The following is a 7,217-nucleotide window of genomic DNA, read 5'->3' on the forward strand; positions in this document are numbered from 1 at the left end:
GTACTAGATCTTGTGCGGTAAGAAATATTGGGATGTGAAAAATTTGAAGACAATCGGACCTTTATTTCTCATTTAATAAAAGTTATAATTGTTTAAACTTGGACCCTTTGGTGGGGGAGGTACTTGATGGGGTATATAGTCCATTTTCAGACCTGTCTTAACACTGAAACAAATATTAGGATTTGCAAAGTTGGAGCAAAATCGGATTATCCTTTCTCTATCTGTGCAGTAAATTGTTTTATTTGCAAATGTCGACATTTTGTGGGGGAGGTACCGATATTGCCCATCTCCGAACTAATAAAATATTAGGATTTGCAAAGTTTCTACAATATTGTATTTTTTATAAGGTAAATTATTTTCTGTGAAAATTTTGATATTTTGTGGGGGAGGTACCAGTAGCAGTGGACCGATATTTCCCATCTTCGAACTCGATGTGGCAAGTTCTCTTGAAGAGTTATCGTGTGCACCAGCCAGATATACAGACAGAGAGACGGATTAAGGGACACACCAAATGTCCTGAAATGGGTTTGGTTCAAAGATACCTAGAGACTAAATTCATTATTTCGACGAGGCACATTTTGACCTATGAAATGATATATACGCTGTGCTATACGGCTGAGGGTATAAAAAATAGACCCTGATTGCAGGCGATTTTTTTCTATAGAAAAACATATTTCCTGAGGCTATAGAAAAATATATACGCTAAATCCAGGCGAATTTATTTCTATAGAAAAAATAGCCGCTAAGGCCAGGCGAATTTTTTATAGAATAAAATTAGGCCCAGGAGCCATACGATTTTTTTCTATAAAAAAAAACTAGGCCCAGAGGCCAGACAAATTTTTTTCTTTAGAAAATATAGTTGCTGAAGCCAGGCGAATTATTTTTTGTTTAGAAAAAATAGTCGCTGAGGCCAGTCCAATTTATTTTCTATAGAAAAAAAAATATTCCATGAGGCCAGGTAAATTCTTTCTACATAAAAATAGTCGCTTAAGACAGCCAAATTTTTTTCTATGGAAAAAAATAGTCGCTGAGTACAGGCCCTGAGGCCAGGCGATTTATCCTATAGAAAAAAATATTGCCTGAAAAAAGTAGGCCCAGAGGCCAAGCTAATTTTTTTCTATAGAGAAAATTAGGCCCTGAGGCCAGGTGAATTTTTTCTATAGAAAAAATGGTCACTGAGGCCAGGTGAATTTTTTCTATAGAAAAAATGGTCACTGAGGCCAGGTGAATTTTTTCTATAGAAAAAATGGTCACTGAGGCCAGGTGAATTTTTTCTTTAGAAAAAATGGTCACTGGGGCCAGTCAAATTTTTTTCTATAGAAAAAACAAATAGTCGCTGAGGCCAGATGAATTTTTTTCTATAGAAAAAACAAATAGTCGCTGAGGCCAGACGAATTTTTTTCTATAGAAAAAACTAGGCCCTGAGGCCAGGCGAAATTTTTTCTATAGAAAAAACTAGGCCCTCTGGGTGGTGGTGAATTTTTTCTATAGGAAAAACTAGGCCCAGAGGCCAGGCGAATTTTGTTCTATAGAAAAAACTAGGCCCAGAGGCCAGGCGAATTTTTTTTCTATAGAAAAAATAGTCGCTGATGCCAGGCGATTTTTTCCTATAGAAAAATAGTCGCTGATGCCAGGCGCTTTTTTTCTATAGAAAAAACTAGGCCCAGAGGCCAAGGGAATTTTTTTCTGCAGAAAAAACTAGGCCCAGAGGCCAGACGAATTTTTTTCTATAGAAAAAACTAGGACCAGAGGCCAGACGAATTTTTTGGTAGAAAAAAAGTAGGCTCTGGCGCCAGGGGCATTTTTATAGAAAAAAGTAGGCGCTCTGGACAGGAGAATTTTTTATAAAAAAAAATTGTCGATGAGGCCAGGCGATTTTTTCTGTAGAAAAAAGCTGGTCCCTGAGTGCCAGGGGATTTTTTATTAGAAAAAAATTAAATATTGGCCTAAGACCTAAAATACGAAAAAATATAATTAAAATAAAATAATATTTTTGCACTTATAATTAAAAAAAATATTTAAAAAAAATAGGTTAAACATTATTTTTATATTTTTAAAATTATTATTCTTTAACAAAAATGTTCATTAACATTAAGCACTACTATTTTATTTTAATTTTTTTCTAAGAACAAATAAGCCATCTAAAGTTAGTTATGTTTTTTTATATTTCTTTAACATTTAAAAATTAACAAATTCTATAACATTTCTTTCTCACTTTTTCGGTTTAAGGGTTAAAATTCAAAGATTTTTTTTAAATATATTAAAGCACTTTAGTTTTGGGGAAAAATTGAAATTTTTTCTTTTAAATTTTTTAAATTTTATTTTTTTTTTAAATTTATTTTTTTCTTTTGCTTCACAAATGGAACTCCAGCCGTTTCACAATGACAATTCGGGACGGACACAAAAAAGGAAAGAGCAGCTTTACTGTTCGACGTTCTGAGGAGCTGTGTGCTATATGCTATGCTCAAGTCTCCTACGAAGCCGTTTGTATTTCAAAATGGCTTCGTATTTGCATGGAGCATCCTTCCCTCTCGCCTTCCTCCACCCCTCCAACATCTACTCCCCAAATTTGCAATGAACTGCGCATAGCGTACATTTACTTGGTATAACAAGTATATAACCAGATATCCCCAAAAAGCCAGCCAAGGCATTCTTGAAGCTCCACCAACATTGATGACGTCACGAACACAACAAAGGCCATATTTGCTAGGTTTTAATGCGAAAGAGGGAGGAGTTTGTCACTTGAAGGGGAAATGCATTTCTTGTGTTTGGTGGGGGATATAATTCGTTTTAAAAAAGGACACACCTTTTTCTGTGTGGGGGAAAATGGGGGAAAAGGGAAGAGGGGATTTGCTATTTTGCATTGATTTCAAAAAGTAAACTTTGTCAGGCTTAAGTAATTGCTTATCAATAAAGTGTGGGTTTCAGAACCTGTTTTTTTTTGAGAGGATGCTTTAACGATGATGAAGCATTTTAGTTTAAAGGATTAAATAAAGGATTCACTGAGTCCATAAAATGTTTATCCCGCATTGTCTCACTATATCTTCATTATTTAGTGTTCCACATAAAAATGAAAAATATTTGCCATTAACTTCCAAGGATTTGTGTTTTTTTATCACTCCCCTCCCATTCTCTCTCTCTCTCTCTTCCTTTCATCTATCCTTTAAATAGGCCACTTGCAAGAAGATCCCTCTCCTTGAGAGATTATTACATTAACTCGCCTTGCCATAACCATCGAAGGAAAACATTTCAACATGAACAGAGAAATATTTGAAGGATTCTATTTCACTTCAAGGATACCAATAACAAAAGTAGAAGGACATAACTATAACAAGAGCAAAATTTTGATTTGATTTGTCAATGTGTTCGTGAAAGTATGTATCTGTGTATGTATCCGTGTTTAACTTCTGTTATTGGAAATTTGTCCTTTTTCTGCCAAGGAATTTTAGATGTAGTTTCAGGTATTTGCATGTGTATGTGTGTATGCCAAAAACATTTAATATGAAATTAGCTGAAGGCTAAATGCACAGTAATGATATTTAATAAAACTAAGAAGAAAATGCAAAATTTGAATATTTCCACTTTGGCAGAAGTCATTGGTATATTTGTGTAACAATTTTTTCAAGACCTCAAGACCAAAATGTTGAAATCTCTTCTATAAAAGGAAATTTTAATACTTCAGTATTGATGTTTTTCCTATAGAAAATTAATTCTCAGGTCCTCAGTATTGAGATTTTTTTGGGACAAATTACAGGACGTAAGTATGGAGAGTTTTTCTATACAAAAACTTCGGAAGACCTCATTATTGAGGGTTTTTTTATGAGGAGCCATTAGGCCTAGCTTTCAATTATTGAATCCCTTGATCAGATGGTGATAGTGAATGAGTGAATGTGTTTCCACTCAGATCTAGAACTTCTGTAGACTATACGTAACTGAAAATATTGAATTTTTTGGCTTGGACCCATGTTGGGAGCCATATTTTTATATACCTTATAATTTTGTATTCGTGGCTTTGGACCCATGTTGGACCCATATTTCTTTATATTCGACCTCATGGGCAGTCTTCAGACTATACCAGACTCATAATTTTGAATTCGTGGGTTTGGACCCATGTTGGGCGCCATTTTTTTATATACGACCTTATGACAGTCTATATTAAATAATATTGATTTTTGTTGAATTGAACCCATGTTGGACGCCATTTTTTTTATAAACGACCTTATGGGCAGACTATACTACATAATAATATTTTGGTTTGGACCCACGTTGGGCGCCATATTTTTATATACGACCTTATGGACAGTCTGAACTAAATAATATTGAAATTGGTGATTTGGACCCATGTTGGGCGCCATATTTTTATATACGACCTTATGGGCAGTCTATACCAAACAATATTGAATTTGTTGATTTGGACCCATGTTGGGCGCCATATTTTTATATCCGACCTTATAGGGAGTCTGTACCAAAAAATATTGAATTTGTTGATTTGGACACATATTGGACGCCATTTTCTATATACGACTTCGTGGACAGTATTTAGACTATACCAAACTCATAATTTTGAATTCCTGAGTTTGGACCCATTTTTGGATCCATAATTTTTATATACGACCTTATGGGTAACATGGCGCTCAACTTATGTCTATGAGGTCGTATGCGCTGCTGAGTCTCTTCAAATGAAACAAACATTTTGTGGGATAATACTTCAATTCCGGAGACTCAATTATATAGGGACTTTTCTCATTCGTCGTGGACCCAAAGGCCTATAAACACACATTACGTCCTATGTTGGGTGCCATATTGTTATCAATGGTCTACGAGCCACTGAGGTTATCAATGCCTATGTAAATTGGCTCACAGCCTGGCTTAATAGTTGATAACCATGTAGGTGCACGAGGCCCAACGTTGGGCGCCATATTTTTATATATGATATTATGGATCGCTGTAGTAAAAAGAGCCTTGTTAAAGTGGTTCTGAAACACGGTCTAACCCAATAGTGAACCTACATTGAATATGTTCTGCAAAGAGGGTTTACATATTCTCAGAGGTTCATATGACGATACATAATAACGCCAAACGTATGCCTATGAGGTCGTACGTGCCGCCGAGTTTCGTCCAATGAGAAAAGTCTCCGGAATTGAAGCATTTTGTGGGATAATACTTCAATTCCAGATACACACTTATATATGGACTTTTCTCATTCGCCGAGTACCCAACGGCCCATAAATACACATTATGCCCCGTGTTGGGCGCCACATTAAGATCAAGGGCCATACGAGCCGCTGAGTTTAATGTAAGTTGGGTAACACCCTGGCCTAAACATTGATCATCATATGAGTGCACAAAGCCCCATGTTTTTGATACCATATTTTTATATACGACCTTATGAGCCGCTGAAATAAACATAGTTTTATTGAAGTAGTCTTGAAACATGGTCTAATTAAATAGTGAACCTACATTAAAATGTTCTGCAAGGAGGGTTTATATTCTCAGAGGCTAAAATACATGTGCCGCTGGGTCTCGTCGAATGACATAGAGCTCTCTATATAAGTCTAACTTCGAAATGCAAACATTTTATAGGATTTGTAGAATGCCTATATAATAGTTCAACTGCGGAGATACACTTATACTGTGAGTGTAAGGCTTTAGGCCTCATGTTGGGCGCCATATTGTCACATACGGTTATACGAGCCCGCTACGGTGATCAAAGCCTAGGCAAGTGGGTCAAATTTTGACAAACCAATTGTAACTACAACATACCACAGAATAAGGTCCCACATTGGGCGCCACTTAGATGGCTTATTTACGTGGATTAAACCCTGAACCGCTGCAGTGAATGGAAAGTGATTTTGAGCATGGCCTAATTTTGACCTCCGCATTGAGGCTTTTTAAAGAAAAAAATCTCGAGACCTCGGTGCTGAAACATTTTTTATGGATAAAAATATCAAGAAATTTTTTCTTTACATAAAATTCTCCGGATCTCGGTATTGAAACATTTTTTCTGTGGAAAAAATTCTCGAGACTTCGGTTTTGAGACATTTTTTTTTCAAAACAAAAGTTCTTGAGACCTCTGTATTGAGACTTTTTTCTATAGAAAAAAATTTCAGGACTTTTTTTCTATAGAAAAAAATCTCGAGACGCCCGAACTCGGTATTTAATATTTTCCTATAGAAAAAATTCTCGAGACCTTCGTATTCAATACAAAATATTTTAAAGACCTCAGTATTGAGAAGAATTTAAATGGCATTTAGTCGATGGTATGTCATTTAAATTCCTCCTGTGTACTGCCGATGTATGGGCATTATCACCTAAAAATATAATTCTAAATTTAGAAACCCCGATCGTATCGAAAAATTGTCACGTTTGAAGTTAGACCCAACATTGGATTTCCCAAAGATAATATAAAACACGTTCAGTTTTGATGATCTTTAAAAACTTTGAACTAGGTATGCCCTAAGACTCGGTCTTTGGTTTTTGAAGTCTATTTAATTTGGAGGAGGTGCTCGTGCTGCTTATCACAAATCAAAGTCGACTTCGGCCTTTAATCTTTCACAAATACCCATTTTTGGGAGACTAATTATGGACCCATACTGCAATTCAAATATCCGAAATTTAGGTTCCATGGGAACATATTTGTCGTCCATAAGAGTTATTTCGAAAAATGCTTATGACGTTGAGCAAATCAAGTGTCATACACCCTTTTAGCCATTCGACTGAAAGATAAGTTAATTGGTTAATGGATTTTAACAATATTTTATTGATAAATTCTCCTATTCCCTTCTTCTCTCCTCCTATCTCTTATTACAAATATCTCCAATGTTTACTAATAATTTCAATATTAATAACAAAAACCCTTTCGGAACATATTTCCAGATTAATACGGAATTTGTCACTTAAGTAGATAAACAAAGCCGAACAAGCAAACAAACTCGTGCATGCTAATAAAGTTAGGCCCATCGACAAATCACAAGTAGCGGAGGTGCTTTATTAGATTAATGCCACTTAAATGCTTCTCGACCCGTATGCGACGCTGGTAGCCAATAATAATTAAATGCGTTATCGGAATTTAAGGCGAAATTGTTGGCGGTGTGCAATCTGATAGTAACAACAATGCGACCTTACCTCCTCCAAAAAAAAAAAAATCACAACAGCCAATGATAAGGTAAAAGAGGGTAGGTTGCGGTGGCGAGGTAAGCATATCGCATGTCAAATTG

The 7,217-nt window shown here is 35.6% G+C and overlaps 1 protein-coding gene across 1 annotated transcript in view; it reads right to left on the reverse strand.

Annotated features, from left to right (window-relative positions):
- LOC101901674 (glutamate decarboxylase) overlaps nucleotides 1-7,217 on the reverse strand; it is a 60,423-nt gene that overhangs the window by 47,710 nt on the left and 5,496 nt on the right. The window lies entirely within an intron of this gene.

This window comes from Musca domestica, unplaced genomic scaffold, assembly GCF_030504385.1.
Source record: "Musca domestica strain aabys unplaced genomic scaffold, Musca_domestica.polishedcontigs.V.1.1 15, whole genome shotgun sequence".
In the NCBI taxonomy this organism is placed as follows: Eukaryota; Metazoa; Arthropoda; class Insecta; order Diptera; family Muscidae; genus Musca; species Musca domestica.